This window comes from Pinus tabuliformis, chromosome 8 (assembly GCF_031772625.1).
Source record: "Pinus tabuliformis cultivar Carrire ecotype Pingquan chromosome 8, CPIR1, whole genome shotgun sequence".
Lineage (NCBI taxonomy): Eukaryota > Viridiplantae > Streptophyta > Pinopsida > Pinales > Pinaceae > Pinus > Pinus tabuliformis.
The window spans coordinates 1,726,699,344-1,726,725,038 of record NC_142294.1 but is presented as its reverse complement, the minus strand read 5'-3'; the positions used below and the strand labels follow the sequence as shown (position 1 = coordinate 1,726,725,038).

At 35.6% G+C, this 25,695-nt stretch overlaps 1 pseudogene; it reads left to right on the top strand.

The window, feature by feature from the left end:
* Positions 1-5,182: 5,182 nt before the first annotated feature.
* Positions 5,183-17,100, top strand: LOC149242989 (polyadenylate-binding protein 8-like; annotated as a pseudogene).
* The last annotated feature ends 8,595 nt before the right edge of the window (positions 17,101-25,695 follow it).

Below are 25,695 nucleotides of genomic sequence, written 5' to 3'. Positions count from 1 at the left end.
ATTAACATTTTTTATACCCCTTTATATTTTTTCAATAACTTTGAGCTCCATTTTTTATACCTACCAATATAAAAACCAATTACCTCCTATTATATGCTCAATAAATTATGTCATTTTTTCCTCAATGTATATCCCCTAATATGATAGCACGTGGTATGGTATTTCTTCCCTTGTGAAGCCCCCGTGGCGAGTGGTAAGCCCACAAGAAATTGCAAGGAGATTATGTGGCCCAATTAGATTATTACACATGGTGGTGACGTCAAAGGATGACACATGACACCCTGCGGACATGGCACGTTGCAAGTGGATTTGGCCCCTTTAGGTGACTAAGTGAAACTTTTTGAGCCACACATGACAATGTCGTGGTATGAAATGTGGTAGAAATATGACATGGGAGATGATGTGGTGGTGACATGATAAAGTTGATGTAGTAAAATATTACACATGGAAAGTTCTGATTGGATGTTGAAGATTAAACGTGGCACTCGCAGGACTCACACCAAGGACTGGCTTTGCAAAGATTTTTGGTGCACTTATCCCTTGGATAAAATGACCGAGAACTAACAAATGAACCCAAAAATAACATAATGACAAATTGAAAGTCATTCGGGAATCGGTGATCCGGAGTCCAACAATTTGTCAATTTACAAATTTTAATTTTGAATGGATCTGGATTAAATAGAAAAGCATATTGAATATTTGGACATTCAAAGTCTTTGAGAAATTCAGGGGTATTTACAAAAGAATGAATCCAGATTTTGAGCACAAGGGCTAGTTGATCCATCTACCTATCTTGGAACTGGAGAGTTAGGAGATGTAAAAAAAATTTACCACAATAAAATATCTGGATATTGTATTTAGAAATAATATGGGAAGTGGTCAATATTCCAATGGTCATGGTTCTATATCTTGCACCATCCGAATATTTGGCAATTTGGGAGTTTAGAATTTTATTAGAATGTCCATAGGGTGCCACATGTCATCTTGTACATGTCACCAACACATGTCATCGTGTTCATGTAACTACCATGTGTCATCATCTCATTGGGAGACATCGTCTCCTTTCCATATGATGTTGGCTCGTTGCTTGTCACTCACAACTTGTTGTTGATGTGTGCACATCATCAGACCTGATGGTACGATAAGCACTTGGATTCTTAGGTGAAGCACCTTGTGACCAAGGGTTGTAACTAGAAGCCTTATTGGTCACATCTCCTTAACTTTGCATTACAACCTTTTCAAATTTGGTGTTGGTCCAATGGGGGACCCATCCTAGAATCATGATCAACTAGAACCCCACTTGAACTGCCAACCTTCAACCTTAGTTCTCTTTTCATTGCCGGGGAGTTAGATAAATTGCCATATGTTGTTGGAAAGTTATTGTATAAGAATATACAACTAAACACTTAGTTTTCTCATTAGAGCTAAGGAATTGAAGAATAAAATGGAATCAAAGATATTACCTTCATCCTTGACTTCGAGCTAGGAAGAAACACTCATAAACACATCAATGATAACAAACATGCCAAGCTCCCCCTGAACATGACACTTGACATTAATGACTTATACTTGACATCAATGACAATAATTGCCGAAAATCTCAACATTCTTTGACAAAAGACTTGGGTAGTCTCAGTTCAATAAAAAAGGTTCATTTATAGATCCCCTTTTGCATGCATAATCAGTAAGAATAAGGAAAAATTGCAAGAAGAGAAAGTGATATTACAAGGGCTTTTTTTACTTGTCATATTTTGATTTGATAAGGACTTCATCTACATGAGCAAATGAGTCCCTATGTTCTACCAGCTAACATTCAAGTTGTTTTTCTAGATGGTATTCCTAATTAAAGGCTTATTTTGCAACTAAATATGTAAAATTCATTGATTTCTATCTATAGTGCTATTAGATGCCACCATCTCCCCCCGGCCCTTTTTCTTTCCTTCCATTAAAAATAAGATCCTTTAATTTTCATTGATACATGTAATGTAGGAATGCAATATTTGTGTCTACCTGTGATGTGATAAAAAGACAATTACTTGGTTAAATTTCTTTAGGGGGCTTGATTTATCTAAATTTTTCAATGACATAGATTGATGTTTGAAATTTTTAGTGATCCCTTTAAGGATGTAGACTCTTATTAATTCAGGGGATAAGGCATGTGTGACATAATACTCATCAATTCCATGCTTTCTTCATTTCTACCTACAATACAATAATTACTAGTCATTTCCATGGTATAAATTAAGAAGTCGATGAGAATTTTGACACAATTTCATCACATATTGCATCAATTCACACTAGTTCACAATGACTAATATATAAGCATCATTCTTACACTCAATTTCAAAGCCCTCACTAATCCAATTTATTCCATATGAATTTGTGATTTTGTAAAGGATTGTTTCTACAATGTTTACACCAGATCACTTCATTGATCACACAACTTTCCAACAAGAGATCACACTAGTACTACAAATTCAATGTGATCTATCCCGCAACTTCTTTTACTAGCTTTGTTAGCAGTGAAAGTATCGCTCAACTTGACAACCCTTGCATGCATTAGAAATAACATTTCAACATCCAAATAATTTGTCAAGCCAATTGCAAACATTTATTAGACATCAACTTTGAAAACGATGAAGGGTGTTGGCACTTGTAAAATCACCCATAGATTGGCCCACTTAAAATCCACCTACAAAAATATATTCATAGAAATAAAGTGGACTCTGAAAGAGTCTATGTTCACAAGTTCACCCATAAAGTTAAAATGACCTTGTATTTGTCAAGACCCAACGAAGTGAATAAGCCCACCACCATAAGTGTCCTACACACAATGGAAAAGGACACAATTGTTTTCAATCCAAGCACAAATGTCAATGGAAAAGGAAAAAACAATCAATGTATTATTCATCGATTGATAGATATGGAAGCATGCAGTCAAGTGATGAAGGAAATGATGATTAAATATGAATCACAAGAAGAAGCATAAAATGAAAGTAACGGTAGTAGTGATTGTGAAGAAGGGAGATTACATTTTGAGTTTATTGTCGAGTGGTAGGGAGCTGTATTGTAGATTGAACCTAAATGAGATGGATAGAGATCACCCATGGGAAACCATAGTGAGGATTGCACCAAAATAAAACGAATGGAGGTGACCATTACATATGTTATGCTTGGGTTACATGTAGTGTTCATATTTGACCATGATGTTAGTGCATTCCATGACTATGCTAACCTTAAAGAATGAAGTGATGATTGAATTTGTTCATTATGCATGAGCTGGATGATAAGAATTAACTCCATTGATTGTTCAATCATTAATTAATGGTTAAAGATGTGTTGTGAGCTCTTAAAATGTAACTATATTAAAGGTCAATTTGTACCATTATGAAAATGGCTACATACTCATATCACGTGAATGAGCATTAAATGACTTCTCAAAGTGTTATGTTCATAATCAATGCATGTAGTGGTTACTTTGATCACAATATATTTACCAATTGATGAAATTCCACGTACATTTGGTGTTTACATTTCATGGTATCACCATTTAATTCGTTTAAGCATATTACTAGCTTTTTGTTAAGATCCTCATGAACATGCCCAAAAAAACCATAACTCATTTCATGCCCAAAAAAAACCATAATCCATTTCATATGACACTAGGTGACATTGCATCTTTTTTAATTAATAAGATTAATTAAAAGGGCAAAAAAAACATAATTAACTCTACCAAGAATATTCTATAAAGGTTAAATCCTTATTATCCACCTCATAATTATTAATAATTAAATTAAAATTGTAAAAACCTTGTTTCAAAATAGACATACCTATAAACTGAAAAATTCTTTAATTGAAGTTGATAGTAATTTTAATTTTTTTTAATAAAAATTTATTATTCATAAACACTCTATTGTATTTTATTAAAATATGTATTTTATCTATTACAAAATATATTTATCTAATTAATTATTACAAAATATATTTATATTATTTAATTAATATAATTTATATTATTAATTATATTTTATTTTTGTGTAATTTCTCTTCTTTAAATTTTAAGGTTTCCAACTACTATTACTCTAACGCTCAAATTTTCACGCTTTTTCCATTCAATCTTCCATTTCCAATTCAAATTCAAATGGAAAGGCCTCTCAATTCAAGGATAATACAGCGCCGACGCATGATAACAGTTGGAAAGATCGGCCCGGCGCATCTATATATATATATAAATCCACTCCACTCCACCACATTTAAACAAGTATATCACCACTCAAATTGAATTCAATTGGTCAATTGGTGGGTCTGGATTTTTATTTCGATATCTTTAAGGTGGGTCTGGTCTGGATTTTTATTTTGATCGAAGGGTGTTTGGAAGCTGTGGTTCAAGAGAAAGCAGAAATAAAAGCAAAGACGCATCAATGGCAGTTGTTGCTGTTGTTAAGGTCCAATTCCAAGAAAGCAGAAATAAAAGCAAATACGCATCAATGGCAGTTGCTGCCGCTGTTAAGGTCCAATCCCAAGAAGAACACGCTGCAGGTACTAATAATGGCAGCCACAATATGCAAGTTATTAATAATGGCAGCGAGAATGAATCAGTATCACAAGTTATTAATAATGAATCAGCAGGGCCCAAATCTCAGACAGACCTGTTTATGAATGGTGCGTTGATAAACGACAGACCTGTTTATGTTGGCCCTTTTATGAAAAAGGAACAGGAACAGCGAGAAGAATTAAAATTCATGAAAAAGAAGAAGCCAGAGGCACAACAAACAAAATTCATGAAAAAGCCAGAGTCAGACTCAGACTCAGAGTCACAACAAACAAATGGAGAAGCCAAGTTTAAAAATGTGTTTGTTAATAATTTACCAGACTCCATGAATGATGAGGATATGAGGAATTACTTTGGAAGGTATGGAACAATTAACAGTGTAGCAGTGATAAAGGATGAAGCTGGAAAGTCAAAGTGTTTTGGATTTGTCAATTTTGACAATGCACACAATGCAGCAAAGTGCGTTGAGAGTTTAGCAAGGAATTGTACGTTGGAAAAGCACTGAAAAAATCTGAATTAAGGGGGCAATCTGGAACAAATCTTTATTTAAAACATTTGGATGATAGTATTGATGATAACAAGTTGAGAGAACTGTTTTCTATTTATGGCACAATCACTTCATGCAAGGTAATGAGGGATTTTCATGGATACAGTAAAAGTTTCGGATTTGTCTCATTCTCATCCCGTGATGAAGCATCTCGAGCTTTGGCAGAAATGAATAAGAAAATTGTCATAGGCAAGCCTCTTTACGTTTCTTTGGCTCAGCCAAAAGAGGAGAGAAGAACAAAGCTACAGTCTCATTTCTCTCAATTGAGGAGAGAAGAACAAAGCTACAGTCTCATTTCTCTCAATTGCTTAAGCCAGAGCCACAACAAACAAAATTCATGAAAAAGGAGCTACAGCTGGAGTCAGAGGCACAACAAACAAATGGAGAAGCCAAGTTTAAAAATGTGTTTGTTAATAATTTACCAGACTCCATGAATGATGAGGATATGAGGAATTACTTTGGTAAGTATGGAACAATTACCAGTGTGGCAGTTATGAGGGATGAAGCTGGAAAGTCAATGTGTTTTGGATTTGTCAATTTTGAGAATGCACACGATGCAGCAAAGTGCGTTGAGAGTTTAAATGGCAAGAAAATTGATGGCAGGGAATGTTACGTTGGAAAAACACTAAAAAAATCTGAATTAAGGGGGCAATCTGGAACAAATCTTTATTTAAAACATTTGGATGATATATTGATGATAACAAGTTGAGAGAACTGTTTTCTATTTATGGCACAATCACTTCATGCAAGGTAATGAGGGATTTTCATGGATACAGTAAAGGTTTTGGATTTGTCTCATTCTCATCCGGTGATGAAGCATCTCAAGCTTTGGCGAAAATGAATAAGAAAGTTGTCATAGGCAAGCCTCTTTATGTTTCTTTGGCTCAGCCAAAGGAGGAGAGAAGAGCAAAGCTACAGTCTCATTTCTATCAATTGCTTAATCCATTGGGCAATTGAAGAAAATGCAGATGATGCAGCGAGAGTTTAAATTGATGGCAATGAAAGATGCCTTGGAAAAGCACTCAAAAAATCTGCAAATCTTTATTTAAAACATTTGCATTGAAAATCCTCTGTTATATATAGCCGTAACCCTCTTACATTACATTACAGCCTTCGCCTTCTTTGGGATTCCTACAAATCTTTATTTAAAACATTTGCATTGAAAATCCTCTGTTATATATAGCCCTAACCCTCTTACATTACATTACAGCCTTCGCCTTCTTTGGGATTCCTACTTTGGTCTCCGGTATTACCTAGTTTGAAACGGCGGCCCTCTACCATTCGTACAGGTTTTCCCGGGAAATGAAATTTATCTCTGTTACTTTTACTTTCACACACTGGGAGGAATCTCTCGTGCGTTTTAAAAATAAAATTAATTGTATCATCAAAATAATTGTCATCATATTTTATTTATTATGTGTATTTTTTTCTTATATTTATATGTTATAGTGTAATCTTGTTTATGCAAATGACTCATAAATAACTGTCTCGTAATTTTTTTCTTATATTTATATGCTATATTGTAGGTTTGTTCTTGCAAATGGTTCAGATATAACTATTTTACATATGTTTTGAGGAAAAGTGTGAAGAAAGGAAAAAAAATGTTTTTATTTTTTAAATATATAATTTAAAAAGGATTATTATTTTTAAATATATAATTTAGAAAGGATGATGCAGTGAGAGTTTAAATTGATGGTAATGAATGATGTTTTGAAAAGCACTCAAAAAATCTGCAAATCTTTATTTAAAACATTTATAGCATTGATGATAACACGTTGAGAGAACCTTCTTCCTTTTATGCCACAATCACTTCATGCAAGGCAACCAGGGTTTTTCATGCAAGTCTCATTCCCACTTTCCTTTAAACTATGATATTTCCATACATAATTTCTGTTTGGTTTTTTCACGACATACTAGAAGTTACAATCTATAATAAAATTATTGAATAAAACAATTTTCCTAACAATATTTTATTGTTTAGATAATCTTCGGCAAAATCACATAACCAATCTTTTGTCGACGCGTTTCGAACCAACCAGTGTGGTTCATCGTCAGGACAAGTTGAAGAACCAATCTGCCTAGCTTGCTTAAATTCCTTAATATTTTATTATCATTGGATTTTACTTTTACGTAACGAATTCCAATTTATAGCTAAACCATCATCATTCACTCTTTTGGACCCTTTGCACGCCCACATGTAGTTTTCTATCCTTGGCATTAATACAATTTCGATTATATTATACATCACTATTCAATTCCAAAAAAAATATAAACATATAGTAAGTTAATTCACATAACATTGACACTTTATAGTTATGAAAGTTACGTAAAGTTTTTGAGATTATGTTTCCATGTTCATTTTACTCAGAATTACCCAAAATATTTTAAAAGTAATTATGCTGGAAATTTGTTGATACTTGATAAAGTTTTCATTTATTTTTTTGCAAACTAGTTTTAATCATAAATTATTTTTTTAAATATTTGTTGAACTCTTAAAATGTCATTATATCAAACTTCACTTTGTACCTCTATGAAGTTGGCTCCATAGTCATACCTTATAAACGAACATTCAATGATATCGCACAGTGTTATGATTTCTATGGATGCTTGTATATTTATAGATGTTAGTTAGGTCAATAAAATATTTATAATTTGATGAATAACATGTATTTATTAATGTGATAATGTGATCTAGGTACTTGGTAGATGCACACTTAAAATGCATCTATTGTGTTTATTAATAATATTATTTTTATTATAGATAATTTTCACATCTCTATATATAGATTAAAATCATGGTAATATATGTAGTTACATACACAATCTAATATTTTAATGCTATATATATATATATATATATATATATATAGAAAAGAATTTTGTTGTAAGTATTAAGCTTGTATGTTAGTTTTGACAATGATTTAGTCGGTTTAGGAAATTTAGGTATAGACAGTTCATTGTAACGAATAGATCTGTAACGGTTAATTAGTTATGTAACTATAAAACAGGCATTTTTCCATGAAATGAAATGCAGTGTGAAACTCATTGTTAAATAAAACAGTCTGATCCAAAATTTCAGTTGAGCATTCGATTTCTTGTCTTGCTGTTCTCTGTTTCTTTCCTTCATCTGTACAATAAGTGGTATCAAAACCGAGGTGTAACTGAGAGAATCTGCCTGGCGTGAATCTGCCTGAGCATGATCAGAAGCGTCTGTGAGTTGAATCATGGCGATTCTGTTGAGACCAATCGGTGCCTGGGTTGCGTGTGATTAGAAGCGTCTGTGAGTTGAAGAAAAGGCTGAGGAGTTGTCCGTGTGTGACCGTGGCGATTCTGTTGAGACCAGAACGCTGAGAGAATCTGTCTGCGTTGGAAACCAGAACGCTGTCTCGTGCTACGTGGAGGATTGAAGATTTGGCTGCCGTTCCAGTGCTGGTGTTGTCCTTGAAACCTTGCGTGAAGAGTCAGAGGAAACAGATTGCTGTTTTTTTTTTCTTCAGCGTGTGACAGCAGCAGATTGTTGTTTTTCCTTCTCCGCGGTGACATCATAAGGAGGAGCCTGCTTGCAGCCTGGCGTGTGGAACCGGGTAGATTTTTTTTCCTTTATTGAGAATTTTTTTTTTCTCAGAAATTTGCATTTGGAGGATAGCAAATCATAGAAAGCAAGAATTATTTTTCCAGAAATTCAGAAATTTGAATTTGGAGGAAACAAGAATTATTTTTCCAAGAAAAAAAACTCAGAAATTTTTTAATTTTGGAGGAAAGCAAGAATTATTTTTCCCAGAAATTCGCAGAAATTTAAAGGGTGAAAGGAAATAAAGGATTTGAAATTGGTGAAACAAAGGATTTGAAATTGGTTTTTTTCTGTTTGATTTGGGGAAGTTTTTTTTGGGAAAGACTGAAACCCTAGGAAGGAGGAAAAAATGGCCAAGATGTCGAATGCAAGATTCGAGGTGGAGAAATTCACCGGAAAGAGCAATTTTGCTCTTTGGAAACTGAAGGTTAAGGATCTGCTTGTGCAACAAGGGTTGCACAAGGCATTATATGGAGTTACTAAGAAACCTACAACCATGACTACTTCAGACTGGGAGGACTTGGATGCCCGAGCTCTCAGTACCATCCGGTTATGTCTAGCGGATGAAGTTCTCTTCAACATCGTTGAAGAGACTACGGCGTCAGGTTTGTGGGAAAAACTTGAAAACCTTTATATGACAAAATCATTAACCAACATAATTTATCTGAAACGACAGTTATACAGTCTTCGAATGAAAGAAGGTTCAAGCGTTGCAGAACATTTGAATGTTTTTAATACACTAATTTGTCAATTAACAAATATGGAAGTCAAAATACAGGAAGAAGATAAAGCCATAACCTTGTTGTGTTCTCTGCCTGAATCATGGGATCACTTCGTAACCTCAATCAGCTTCAGCTCTGCTGATTCTTTGAAGTTTGAATCAGTCGTGGGAGCTCTTCTGTCTGAAGAAGTACGAAGGAAATCCAACACTGATACAACTGCATCAGAAGCCATGGTCGCTAGAGGACGCTCAAAGGAAAGAGGAGACAAACCAAGGGGGTCTTCCAGGTCGAAATCGAAGGGCAAGAAGTGTAAGGCAAAATGTTGGAACTGCGGTAAAGTTGGACACTTGAAGAAGGACTGTTGGAAACGGAAGGAATCCGAAAACCTGAAGAACGAAGCGAATCAGGTTGATTCAGGTATGGTAGACGAAGTTTTATCTGCTGAAGAATTGTGTATGATAGATGAAACTTCACCTGAATGTAATGTCTCTCAGAGTTTTGATAGTTGGCTGTTAGACTCTGGTGCTTCGCATCATATATGCCCACATAGAAATTGGTTTACTTCGTATGAAAATGTAAACGGTAGTTCTGTGTTTATGGGTAACAATATGTCATGTCAGGCTGTTGGGATGGGAGATATCAGGATTAAGATGTATGATAACACAGTTAGGACATTAACTAGTGTTAGACATGTACCTGATTTGAAGAAAAATTTAATCTCTTTGGGAGTGTTGGATTCAGATGGTTATAAGTTTATAGGTCAGGATGGCGTCTTGAAAGTCTTCAAAGGTGCTCTTATGGTTATGAAGGCAGAAAAGGTTGAGAATCTTTAAAGGTTAAAAGGAAGTACTCAGGTCGGTGAAGCAGCGGTTGCGTCAGAAAAGGAAGAAGCAGGTACTCGTCTGTGGCATCAGCGTTTGGGTCATATGAGCGAGAAAGGTCTTCACATACTGATGAAACGTAAATCTCTTCCCGGTCTGAAATCCTTGAATTTAGATTTCTGTAAACATTGTGTGTATGGAAAACAATGTAAACAGAGATTTAAAGTTGGCAATCATAATAGTAAAGATGTTTTAGACCACATTCATTCTGATCTGTGGGGGCCTTCCCTTGTTATGTCATATGGAGGTGCATTGTATTTTTTAACGTTCATAGATGATTACTCTCGTAGAGTTTGGGTCTATATGCTAAAAAGGAAAGCTGATGTATTCAATGTCTTTAAACAATTTAAAGTAATGGTAGAGAAAATAACAGGAAAATCTATTAAATGTCTAAGAACTGACAATGGTGGTGAGTTCACTTCTGTTGAGTTTGAACAATACTGTAAGGATGAGGGCATTGTTAGACACAAAACTGCTGTTTATACTCCTCAGCAAAATGTTGCTGAGCGTATGAATCAGACTCTTATGGAAAGAGCCAGAAGCATGATCAGCAATCCTAACTTGCAAAAGGAGTTGTGGGCAGAAGCAGTATCTACTAATTGTTATTTAGTTAACAGATCACCTTCAGTAGCGATTGATTGTAAAATTCCTGAAGAAGTTTGGACAGGTCAGTCTTGTGACTATTCTCATTTGAGGATATTTGGCTGTGATGCTTATTCTCTTATTCCGAAAAATCAACGTTCAAAATTAGATCCAAAGTCGAAATGTTATGTCTTTGTTGGGTATGACTATGCAGTGAAAGGATATAGGTTGTGTGATCCTACATTGCGGAAGATAGTCATTAGTAGAGATGTAACATTTGATGAATCCTCTTTGTTAAAATCAAATGTTGAAAAAATTGAACAGGAACAGGTATCGCCGAGTCAACGAGTTCAGTTGGAGGCTAGATCTTTCAGTGACAGTTGAAAGGAAGGAGAGACTTCTGGAGAACAAGGTGTTGAAGACACAAAGGAAGCCGTTGAAGCTTCTGAACCAGTGCAAGTTTCTGAACCAGTTCAGCAACCAGTCACTCTGAGAAGGTCTACAAGGGAAAGGAAAACTCCCAAAAGGTATGAAGATTCTGCTTCATCTTTTTCTTTGGTTACTGAAGATGGGGAACCGTCTTGTTATCAGGAAGCGATAGATGATACAAATAGCGAGAAATGGAAAAAGGCTATGGAAGAAGAAATGGACTCCTTAGCCAAGAACAATACCTGGGATCTTGTAGAGCTTCCTGAAGGGAGAAGTGTTGTTGGATGTAAATGGGTCTTCAAGCTGAAACGGAAAGTTGATGGTAGTATCGAAAGATATAAGGCGAGACTGGTAGCAAAAGGGTATTCTCAGGTTGAAGGTATAGACTTTCATGAGATTTTTTCTCCAGTTGTAAAACTTGTTTCTATACGTACTGTGTTGGCACTAACTGCGTTGCTTAATCTTGAGTTAGAACAGTTAGATGTTAAAACAACTTTTCTACATGGTGATTTGAACGAAGAGATATATATGGAACAACCAGAAGGTTTTGTACGAGGTCGCAGCAGAAGATTAGTTTGCAAGCTCAGGAAATCATTGTATGGTCTGAGGCAGTCTCCCAGACAATGGTACAAGAAGTTTGATTCCTTCATGGTGAGCCAGAACTTTATAAGAAGTGAGTATGATCATTGTGTGTACTTCAAAAGTTTCAATGGCATATTCATTATCTTAGCTTTGTATGTTGATGATATGCTTATTGCAAGCAAAAGCATGGAAGAGATCAACAGGTTAAAGGCTCAACTCTCTAGGGCATTGGATATGAAGGATCTTGGAGCAGCAAAACATATCTTGGGCATGGAGATACACAGAGACAGGAAAAATGGTAAGCTTTGGTTATCACAACAGAAGTATGTGGAGAAGGTACTTGAAAAGTTCTCTATGAATAATGTGAAACCTGTTAATGTTCCCCTAGCTTCCCATTTTAAGCTTTCTTCGGTTTTGAGTCCTAGAGCTGATGAAGAAAAGCAGTATATGTCTCATGTACCATATGCAAATGCGGTAGGCAACTTAATGTATGCGATGGTATCTACAAGACCTGACATTTCACATGCAGTTGGAGTTGTCAGCAGGTTCATGGCAAATCCAGGTAAAGAACATTGGCAAGCAGTGAAATGGGTGCTTCGATATCTAAGAGGCACAAGTGACCATTGCATCGTCTTTAATGGTAGTGAAGGATCAGTTTGCGGATATGTAGATGCTAACTATGCAGGTGATTTGGACAAAAGAAGATCTACTACAGGTTATGTCTTTACTCTTGCAGGTGGAGCAATTAGTTGGATGCCAAAGCTTCAAGAAACAGTTGCGTTGTCCACTACCGAAGCTGAATATATAGCTGCTTCAGATGCCAGTAAACAAGCAATCTGGTTAAAGGGTTTGCTCGATGAGATTGGAAGGACACAAGCGAAAGTGAATGTACTTTGTGACAGTCAAAGCGCTATTCACTTGGCTACAAACCCTGCCTATCATAGCAGAACCAAGCACATTGATGTAAGGTATCATTTTCTGAGACATGTGATCGATGGCGGAAAAGTAGCTCTTAAAAAGCTCCATACATGAGAAAATTGTGCAGACATATTCACAAAGCCAGTTACAGTAGAGAAGCTGCGATGGTGTTTAGCTTCTCTTGGCTTGCAGGAAAGATGATAAATGGGAAAATTGTTGTCAAGGTGGAGTTTGTTAGTTTTGACAATGATTTAGTCGGTTTAGGAAATTTAGGTATAGACAGTTCATTGTAACGAATAGATCTGTAACGGTTAATTAGTTATGTAACTATAAAACAGGCATTTTCCCATGAAATGAAATGCAGTGTGAAACTCATTGTTAAATAAAACAATCCGATCCAAAATTTCAGTTGAGCATTCGATTTCTTGTCTTGCTGTTCTCTGTTTCTTTCCTTCATCTGTACAATATCGTATATGTTTATAGATTAAATTTAAATATGAAGTCATAAAATATCATGTTTATGAATATGCATGATTAATATTTTAATTTATATGGTAAAATAGATCTCAAATATAATATCTTTATATATTAGTGATTTCCTTATTTAGCTAATCATTACAAAAGGAAAAGTATTAATTTCTAAAATATTTATGAAAATTACAAAAAATTAACAATATATACCTTTTTTTCAACATGTCATATTCCAAGTACTATCATTTTTTCTATAGTTTCTCTCTCTCACACATGTGCACACATACACACCGAGAATGCATTTTGAAGACCTCCATTCATTTAAATTTGATTTTTGAATTAATAAATACACACATTTAGACTTTTTCCTTGCACATAAAAAAAATAAAATGATCTAATCCCTCTAATCAGTTATGTATGGGGGAATAAGTAACCCCAAAACCAACCCATCTTACACATCACCTTGTAGCTACATGTTTATTTAAGAAACATGGAGATCAATATACTAGATTGAGTTATTGGATGCATACATCACAATATCTTTCAGGTTGATGTTTATATTTTTGTCATTCATTGTGGTTACGTGTTTATTTAATAAAAAGATAAAAACATACTTGGAGGAAGACACTTCTTCTATCAATTGTTAAAATTTTGATAGCGGGTAACTCCGCCAACCCAGAATCTCAGTCTTCATGCATATAAAAAATGCAATCTCAGCATCTGCCCAAATCAAAATCTCAATGTTTGGCGAATTCCACACACTACCATTTACATGCGGAAGCCTTTCAACATATGGTTTGAATCATTCACCATTTATGTCTGAATTGACACAACGTATACAACCACTCCAATTCGCAACTGTAAAACACCTTTCTTCGGCATTTCAACGCATCCACATCGCCTCTGCACAGCACGCTGTCACACCACATGAATCTCAACTTTGAGAAAACCCAATAGCCCAATTCCATGAAGTTAGCACACAGTTCATATAACACCCAATCATGCTCTCATAAAGCCCCTTTATATGAATTAGAATCAAGACTTTTAATAATCCGGGAAGATTTCTAATCTCTTAGTTAGAAAAACGCAGATCTGACATAAAACCTTCAAAACAATGTTGAACACTGTTAATCAATATATATTATATATATCGCTACCACAGGTCTGGTTCTGCCAACTAAATTTATTCACACCTGGAGATACAGTATGCGCCCAAGTTTATGTTTTCAACTATTCCAATGCAATATCACACAAACTCGATATACACTCCCTTCAATCTACTTTGATATGGTGTCAATCATCGATTTTCCCAAATGGATATTTCCAAAACATAACACTATGGGTAGTCACCAGATCTAGTTGTCCAATATCGAATCAACCATTTAACTCGATATGCCACAATAATTTGGCGTTTTCTATGCTCCAATGCAAAATTGCCGGAATTGCTAATCGCAAAACTAGTGAATATCCAATCTCATCTGTTACCACAGATCTGTTGTGTTCTCAACTGCAGTTGGAATCGCCATATTGATATTACAACTGACAATTGACAATATCCAGAACTTTGATGCGAGATTTTAGGAATCAACAATTTCCATAATTCGGTGTTGTCCCTAATAATCCGCGCAGTCTATTCTAAGCTGTTCTCTGTGGGAAGAGATTTCACTCACAAAATGTAACACGTACAATTTGTCATAACACAGATATTTTAACAATTTTAAATAAAAACCACAGTTCGAACCACTTCAGGCAATTGTCAACGCATTAAGCTGCATACAATTAACACAGGCCACATCTATTCCATTAATTACACAGATCAACCAGATCGAATTGCCAGATCTGTCCCTCGATTGTACACAAACCACAGTTGTAGATTTTTTTATATATAAAATCATTAATAAAACCAAAATTCTTCATTAATAAAACCAAATGTAAACAATTTCAAAACCTCTTAGTGCATGGCCAGATTTTCAAGATCTGTGGCCCTTTACAATCGTCGAAGGCTCCCAAGAGAAAACCCTCTCACTACTCACACTCACACTCTCTCTGCGATTCTTCCAGTCTCTTTTTCCTCACAAAAACCACTCATATTTCTACACAAATAATACATTTAATTTACTCCAAAAGTCTCTCCACCCAATCCTCAACTAAATCTATATTTTAGGTGTGGACTCAACAAAGTCCCATACATAGTATTCCTAATCCCAAATTTGCCTCCTAATCTATTTCTCTCATATCCTTTTAATTATTAAAAGAATATTTACAAAATCCCCACTTATATAATCTATCTAACAATTTAATTAATAAAATAATAAAAATGTCACACCCGCTTTATTTACATCATTAAAATGAAAATTGGCCTTGATGCTCCTGCATCAGACTCCAAATTCAGGAACTCTTCCAACGGGTTGGCCCCGTGGTCAGTGTTCGCATCTGCAGAGATGCCATGACCAAGACTTCACTCGGATACGGCTATGTCAATTACAGCACTGCTGGAAATGCCAGCGAGGCTTTACGTAGCTTGAATTTTACACCCCTTAATGGAAAGCCTATTCGAATAATGTACTCACAGCGTGACCCCAGCATCCGCCAGTGTGGATCCGCAAACATATTTATTAAGAATCTTCACAAAGCAGTAGACAATAAAACCCTCTATCACAAATTCTGTGTGTTCGGACCCATTCTCTCTTCTAAGATCGCAATAGATGATGCATCAGGGCAATCCAAAGGTTATGGATTTGTGCATTTTGAGCAAGACGAAGCAGCACAAAACGCAATAAAATGTATGAATGGTGCGTTGATAAATGACAGACCTGTTTATGTTGGCCCTTTTATGAAAAAGGAAGAGCGAGAAGAATTAAAATTCATGAAAAAGAAGTCAGGCTCAGAGTCACAACAAACAAATGGAGAAGCCAAGTTTAAAAATGTGTTTGTTAATAATTTACCAGACTCCATGAATGATGAGGATATGAGGAATTACTTTGGAAGGTATGGAACAATTAACAGTGTAGCAGTGATGAGGGATGAAGCTGGAAAGTCAAAGTGTTTTGGATTTGTCAATTTTGACAATGCACACAATGCAGCAAAGTGCTTTGAGAGTTTAAATGGCAAGAAAATTGATGGCAAGGAATTGTACATTGGAAAAGTACTGAAAAAATCTGAATTAAGGGGGCAATCCAGAACAAATCTTTATTTAAAACATTTGGATGATAGTATTGATGATAACAAGTTGAGAGAACTATTTTTCTATTTATGGCACAATCACTTCATGCACGGTAATGAGGGATTTTCATGGATACAGTAAAGGTTTTGGATTTGTCTCATTTTCATCCTGTGATGAATAAGAAAGTTGTCATAGGCAAGCCTCTTTATGTTTCTTTGGCTCAGCCAAAGGAGGAGAGAAGAGCAAAGCTACAGTCTCATTTCTCTCAATTGCTTAATCCATTGGGCAATTGAAGAAAACGCAGATGATGCAGCCAGAGTTTAAATTGATGGCAATAAATGATGCCTTGGAAAAGCACTCAAGAAATCTGCAAATCTTTATTTAAAACATTTGCATGATAGCATTGATGATAACACATTGAGAGAACCTTTTTCCTTTTATGCCACAATCACTTCATGCAAGGCAACCAGGGATTTTCATGCAAATCTCATTCCCATTTTCCTTTTACCCCACAATCACTTCATGCAACGTAATGAGAGAAGTCCCATTCCCATCTTCTGATGAAGCATCCCGAGCTTTGGCAGAAATGAATAAGAAAGGTGTCCTCCGTAAGCCTCTTTATGTTTCTCCTGCTCAACGAAAAGAGGAGAGAAGAGCAATGTTGCACTCACATTTCTCCTAGTTACCTAATCTAGTTGGCATGGCACCAATTGTTCTTGCCCCGTGCCTCTGTTTATAATCCAAAACGTCCTAGATTATATTTAAATGATCATTGCTAAATTGGTTTATTTTTAAATTTACAAGTTAATTCACATTTCGTTTTACTTAGAGTTTCCCAAAATATTTCAAAAGTAATTAGGTTGGAAATTTGTTAATAGTTGATAAAGTTTCAATTTATTTTTTTGCAAATTAGTTTTAATCATAATTTTTTTTTAAATGTTCGTTGAATTGTTTTAATGTCATTATATCAAACTTCAGTTTGTACCTCTATGAAGTTGGCTCCATAGTTATACCTTATAAACAAACATTCAATGATATCACATAGTATTATGACATCTAACGATGCTTGTATATTTGTAGATGTTAGCTAGGTCAATAAAATACTTATAATTTGATGAATTACATGTATTTATTAATGTGATAATGTGATCTAGGCACTAGTTGGTAGATGTAGAATTAAGATGCATCTATTGTGTTGATTAATAATATATGTAGTTACATACTCTCTCTCTCTCTCTCTCTCTATATATATATATATATATATAAAGCTCTTATATGTTTATAAATTAAATTTAAATATGATTTTTGAATAAATAAATATACACATTAAATTGTAGTTGAGGATTGCTGACATTTAGACTTTTTCCTTGCACATAAAAAATAAAATTATCTAATCCCTCTAATTAGTTATGTATGGGAGAATAAGGAACCCCAAAACCAGCCCATCTTACACATCACCTTGTAGCTACATGTTTATTTAAGAAAAATGGAGATCAATATACCATATTGATTTATTGGATGCCTACATCACAATATCATTAAGGTTGATTTTTATATCTTTTTCATTCATTGTGGTTACATGTTTATTTAATAAAAAGAGAAAAACATACTTGGAGGAAGACACTTCTTCTCTTAATTGCTGAACTTTTAACCTATATTAACTCAAGGCTCAGTACTCTAACTAGGCTATTCTAACTGGAGTAGACACCAATATAGTATGCATGCTTTTTTTTAGTCAAAACTAGAATTACATAGTTGAGTGTGCAAATTTCATGTTAATGGTAGGCTACTCCAAACTACATAAATTTTCTCAATAATCTCCCCCTTTGGCATTGATGGAAACACCACCAAATATAGATACCAAACATTTTAGGCCATTGATGGCGCTTTGGCCACATTAGTTATGCTATTAATTTCCTACACTCCAATTTTGTTGTTTTTCTCACTCTCGCCCATTTTCTTCTAAGAATCCAATTACATTCTCCCCCCTGAATATATTTTTATCAACAACCATAAAGAATCCTAGTATGCTAATGTTTTCTCATTACCCCCCTTTGATATCAATGGAGAAAAGTTTGAATACTCCCCTTGCAACTAACCTTCCCCTGTGATTATGTTGTGCTAAGGTGAGATTCTTGTAGACTTGTCTACTCCTTAGAAAATTAATCTCTTATATTCAACTATCCCTACACTTATTTGGATAGTTTCCCTTTGATACACCTATTATGTAGTTGATGATACACCCAACTGTTAGTTGATGCTACCCATGTAGCTACATTTTATTGAAGTGGCGACTACTTTTGAAGTGCTTAACACTCTTAGGATTGCGTGGTGATACTCCTGTTGCATATAATCGCTGACACATCCAAATACAACAATTATTTAGTTGTGTTGCTACAAGATAACCACTATTGGATGCTCTATGATATTGAGACAAAGGTTACAAATTTTGTTTGAATGCACACTGAGAGGAAGCAGATTGACTCAGTTATGAAAGGTGAAGTAGTCAGCAGCGAGGGGAAGCGATTTTTTTTTCAGTGGAATATGAAGAGGTCAACAACATGAGGATAAATTGGATGAACACATAAGAAAATGGTATTTTTTCTTTTTTCTTTTGCTATTGGTTTGTTCGGGCTCCTGGCTCTTGTGATGTTGGCGTTGGTTTGTCTGTTGCACAATGTTTAGACAGTGTGATTGGCTGATGTATGAGTTGGCGAGGGTGTTTGGTTGTTGTGCATGCTATTGCTATGTAAAAACATGGGAATTCGAAGTACTCTGAGGACTCCACTCTCAGTTCTGTATTCTTTTCTGTAACAACACACTTTGATAAAATAAAAGTATTTAATTTTTTGGTTGGTTCTCGTGAGCATAATTGAATTACTCTTTGTTTGTGCTTTGTTATTTAGTCCTTGAATTAATTAATTTAATAAGAAAATTCAAATGTCATAGGATGTGTGCTTCGTAACAATGATCCAGATTCTGTAGATGTTGTTAAATCTACTCAACCTAGGTTGCATCGAGTGGTATTAGAGTAGGATTTGTTTTGAGATTTGCACCTTGGATTTGCTTCATGTAACAAGGTACGAGGAAACCTTCTTTAATGGTTACGCAACAAGAGTGCTCAAAGTACAAGTTGGGTCACAGAAACTGGGTTGAGGTTTGTGGATGTTGGTGAGACATTTACAACTTGTAAAGGTGTGACCGTGGAGAAGAGGAACAAGACGAGGAGGTGCAGGAAATCAATAGCTAGAAGAGTTAATACAAATAATAAAAGAGTTGCAACATAGAAGAAATGAAGACGCAGAAGTAGATTCATAGATCGAATAAGAAATCGATGAAGAAAAGGAGGCTGAGGAGAGAGAACCAACAATGAGGCTAATTTCATATATGAGAAATAGAGGAAATGCAAGAGTTTAATTTTCATGTTATGAGGGAAATTTGAGAGCTGATGTGCTCATTGATTGGATTGGGGAACTCAAAAGACACTTTGAGTATGAAAATGTCCAGGATCCACATAGGGTGAAATTTTCCATGACAAAGTTGAAAGGCCATGTTTCACTATGATGGGATATGTTGTAGAAATATGGAGTAGATAATCAGCTATAGAATATCAAGACTTGGAAGGATATGGTCATGGAGATCAAGGATAAATTTTTTCCTATTGATTACCAACAAAATTTGTATAGAAAAGTCCAAAATCTAAGACAAAAGGCGACCTCCTTTTGAGAGTACAATGAGGAGTTTTTTTAGACTATAACTTTGATCTATATTTTTGATGAATCCTATCACATTTCCTTGAAAATGGAGAAAAAGTTGAATAGAAAACACAACCAAAAGGCAAAGGAAGAGGTTTTAGAGGCAAAGGTAAGGTAGGGATTGCAAGAGTGACTGAAAAGGAAGAAGAATCCACTAGTGGTTAAGGTGGTAGAGGTGGAAATAGTTCTTGAAGAAGCAGACAATGTCTTTAAAGAGGAAAGGGAAAGTATGTAATTACTTTTTACCATTGTGGAGTTGAAGGGCATAAAAAATATGAGTGCCAGAAAGGAAAAGGTTCAGGGAGCAGAAGTGAAGCTAAAACAAAATTTATGCTAGCTAATTAAGCTTCTGTTATTGGTGAAAATGTGACCATGCTTCAACAAGAACAAGTAGAAAATTTAATGTTTCGTAGAGTGTTGCTCAAGCTTAAGAAGAAGATAATGGAAGAACCAGAGAAAGAAAGGAAATTTTTAAAAACTAAATGTAAGGTCCAAGGAAAATGTTGTAACTTGGTTATATTTGGAGGAAGTACAGATAATTTATTCTCCATTGAGTTCATGGACAAATTGAAACTCAACAGTTTAGTCCATCCAAACCCTTATAGAGTCGCATGGTTACAGAAGGGACAACAGGTGGTTGTGACTAAGAAATGCTCGGTGAATTTTCAAATTTGAAATCTTGAGGAGAAAGAACTATGTGATGTAGTTGATATGGATGCATACTTCTTGAAAGACCATTGTTGTTTAACAAAAAATTTCACCATGATACCTGGAAAAATACATATGAGTTCAAGAAGGATATACAATGGTACAAAGTCACCCTTTTGCTACAAAATACAACTGTAGGAGGAAGTACCAGCATCTATAAAAACAAGATCATGTTGTGTTAAATCAAGTATTTTGTACATGACGAACAAAAAACAAAATTATGTTTAATAATGATTGCAAAGACTATGCCAAAGGAAGTGAAATTAGGAGCCATCCTGACAAAAATAAAATCCTTATTAGATGAATTCCAAGAGATTGTTGCTGATGAATTTCCAAAAGGACTATCTCTCGTGAGAAGCATTTCTCATTAGATTGACTTGATTCCTAGATCAAGCTTACCAAACAAGGCACCTTATAGGATGACCCCAATAGAGAATGAAGAAGTAAATAAGTAGGTATATGAGTTGCTTGATAGAGGATTGATAAGAGAAAGTTTGAGTTGATGTGTTGTACCAAGAATATCGACTACAAAGAAGACATGTCAATGGAGAATGTGTAAAAATTCTAGATCCATTAATATTGTTATATGGGATTTACGCTTGCAGACAAAAGTATCTCCCCTAGGTCCGTGGCTAACCTAGAACAACAGAGAGACAAGGAAGCTAATGCTTTTATTTAAATTAAATAGATAGTTGAGCGAGGCCTACCTGGAATCTTTCGCACGATTCAATCATTCTTTAGCTTAAAATCTCTAATTCCAGCTCTGATTGCCAAAATTAGAACCTTCATAGTTAGATAACACAAGCCCAGAAACTACGAGATGTATGCAGTATCATCTAAATACTTCATTCAATAGATCAACATGGTATTGAAATATATGAAAAAAATATCACATATAGGAAAACAATTAATTCATTGCATTACTATAAATGGAAGGAGATTACAACCATAAGTAGCAATTGATCTTATAGAAGAGATCCTCCAAGTTGTTGACTTATCCTTTCCTTGTCACAATATGCACCTCTAATCACCCTAAAAGCATAGAATGGTGACCACTCACTACATAAGCATAAGGGCATAATTATTGTCCAAAATCCAACCCCCAACCTCATAGAATGTTGGAAATATATAGAGAAGCAAGGTAAGTTAGGAGTTCTTATCCAATTACCATTCAAGGGTAAGAGATCCACCTCTGACGCAGGAATAAGATCAAGGGATAAGTGGTGAAAAATCTAATGTAGGGATGGATAAGATCCGAATGATTTATCCAAGGCAAGTAGTTCTAACAACTTCTGGAAACTCCCAGAAGGTGAAGCTTCCAGAATCCTAATCCTTCTCCCAGATTTATAGAACTAATGTAAGTGCAAAGGGGAGCAACTTGTTGGTGACCAGCATAGGCCACAGTGGAGGAACCTATTGGTGAACAAATCCCAACAGGCTTACAGGGAGTGTTGGTCCTTAAACTGGGTCGGATGAAGCATTCTAGGGCTCAAAATCTGGGAAATGAAAGGTACATGATTAGAGATGTGTGCAAGATGGTGACAAGGGAGAATAGGATTTCGATTGATCCCATTTGGAGGCACACTGATTGGATGTGAAAAAATGGCCTATAACAGAATGCCACCTAAAGCTCAAATTCAGAGATGATGACTGATGACTAAAGTGCTTTACCTTGTGAAAACTAGGATCAAGGAAACATTTACAACATGACATATTTTTTTACTGAGGGAGGCATACCCATACTTAGCTCATAAGGTAACATAACATGTACAATGATCAAATGACGTGTCCATAGATGCAACTTGTGGACCCATGACTGGATGACTGTCAATATGATCATAGCCATGATACACTATGATCTATGTATAATCCTGAAATTGCAGCCTGGATGAATGAAACTAGATCTGGGGTCTTCTATCTCGTTCACACGACCAATCAAAGTATGAGTCTAACCATTTGGATCAATAAGTTGTAGTCAAACATGGTAGAAACCATCTGATTACTGGCTAATGATGTAAGCCATTAATAGACGCGAGAGAAACTACCGATGATGTTATTGGCTCTAAAGGCACTATAGTACAATTTATATAGTGTGAATAAATGAGTTGATTTCGAACACCACATAAAATATTTCGGTTGACAGCCATTGATTTAAACCTGTTGCCGAGAGTGAGGAAAATTACCATTGAGGTATGCAAGCACCAAGGTACCAAGGGGTGTTTCTAATTCAACTTCCTGGATGATGTGTTGATGTCAACGGGAAGCGACCCATCGTAGGAGGGCCTTGATGTATCCCCCATCAACGAAATGAAATGGGTATGATGATTGAGACAGAATGATCAGAATGATGTTGATATGGAACCAAATTAGGAAAGAAAAACATGAAATGAAGGCTTAAGAGTATTGTAGCTGAGATCAACTAAACAACTTCTCTTGAACACACCACCAAAACTAAATGGAGTTGGCAACATTGACCCAAAACTGAGATGGAGGCTATGAAAATGGTATGATAAACAAAATACAAGCCGATTACCCAACCCAACAGCAACGGAGATGAAGTGTAAGAGTGTCGTGTTCAATAATGACTCGCTGCCATTAGAAAAATGGAATCCCCTGTTTTCCTTATCTCTCCAACCATACTGGTCATTACCTCTTTAATTTTTAACAAGCTTGAGGAGGAAAACATATGCTTGATCTGTAAGTCCATCCTTTGGATGAATCCCTCTGAGTATATTTAACCAACCCTGAGAAGAAGTGGTTTTGTCTTGTCATGTTTGACAAGTCCATCATTGTTTGATGTTATAATGAGCCCAATGAAGGTAAAAATCGGCATCTTTTTCATGTTTATAGAATTTGAAAAAGAGGCAAAAATCTAGATGTCCCTTTCCATAGATAGTCCCTTAGGTCTGAAACGGTAGAAAATAATACCCAAGAGAATCTCTTATCCATGTTCAAGTAAGGTATTCCTTTTTCGTAGCTAGTCTATCTAAGTCCGGAAAAAGGGTGAAATTACTTATATTGAGTAGACGTATTTTCATTTACTTTTATGAGTTGAGAAAGACAAATGCTTAACAATATCTTCATATTTTGGGAGTTTGAAAAGAGCTAAAAGAGAACTCCAGGGGGGTTCCTTTTTCATTGGTTTACATAGCCTGAAAAAGAGATAAAATTATACTCTATGATCAAAGTAACCTATTCAAAACAAAATGAAAACCTGATAATAGTTGTCGTCCTGCTCAAAACACCACAAGAAGGATTAAACATACATATTTCATAGTAAAAATGAAGCATATCTAGGTCACAACACTAAAAATGAATAAAATAATCAGAAAATGACCATAGATAATCAAAATGACCTGTAATTATTACCATTTCACATTTTACCTTCAACCATTTTAAGTGTCATCGCTTCTAGGTAGGAACTAAAACCTTTCTTTATCTTTCTATGGTCTATTTTTGTGATTTCATTTAATATTTTTAGGGATTTGAGGCCCTTGTGGTTCATAAAAAATGCCCTGGGACCAATGCACCCCCACCATGTCAAAAATTGATTTTCACCTAGGTAGGGATTCACTACAGGTAGAGGAGAAACACTCTAGTAGATACTGCTGGGGTGCATTGGCATCATTTTCCTAAGTTTTTTCTCAGTTTTTCTTCTAATTTTTTCGAGTTTTTTGCATGGAAAAGAGCCTAATGGATCCCTTGTTGATGTTTCAAGTACACATTAGTACAAAATGGCGTTCATCTAGCGAGAAAGAGAACACGAAGAATAAGATCTGAGTGTAGCAAATGACCCAGCTACCATCCGAACGCTCAAAAACTGCGGGTTAGTGAAATTATTCTGGCTTCCTAATATGAGGCAACAAATCAAGTTCATGGGATATAAAATCACAGGCATTCATGTTTGGGGAGAATATTCTCGAGATATAGGTAGAAGATATTTGCTTTTCGACAAGATTATCATAGCCAGGTTCCCTCGTCTCCCTTCTATATGGAGGAACTTGCGGTGATATGGTGAAAGACTATATTGCTACCTATTGCAAACCTCGAGTCCTTCCTACTAGAGATGGGAAGATTAACATAAAGGATGTAACCCAATTACCTTTGGTAATGGCCTTGTTCATCATCTCAATATTGGAAGGTAGCTCAACACTACATGTAGCGAGTAGATCTTACATGCAGTATGGGATAGAATTTATAGAGCCGATAGTATCCAACTGGAGCGAAGGTGTCTTCGTCAATTTGAAGGAACAACTTACTAAAGAAAAGGAGGGAAATTGAAAAACTTCGGTTATGGAGCAATCTTAGTCTCTTTTTCTCTAGAGCAGGTGCCATTTCTGCAGCCTTAGCAGATTGTACATGATCCCATCGATCCAAGGACCCCATGGATGAGGATGTTGATAGACCATATGAGCCGACATGCAAGCCCATCAACGACTAATTTTTCACTAGCCTTCTTTGCGTGGTTACGCAGGAAGTTCCATCATTGATGATTATCCCTGCGCAGGGATGGATTTTCATGATGATCCCGAGCTCGAGTTTCCTGAGGGTGAGAAATGGGATTCTTCAGGTAAGATACTTTGATCATTACATTCTTGAGATTTTTATGATTTTTTTTCTTTTTATGTTGCCAAGACTAAACTATTTTGATTTTTTCACGCATATATTGGACCTGTTCAACCAATGGGTGCTACATATCTCCATCACATAGAGAGACATCCATAGGAGGAGGTAGTGGGACTAGTATCGGTCATTATGGTGGGCCAAGATGTGCTACATGATCCAGATGTAGCAAAGATCCTATCAGAGGTGGA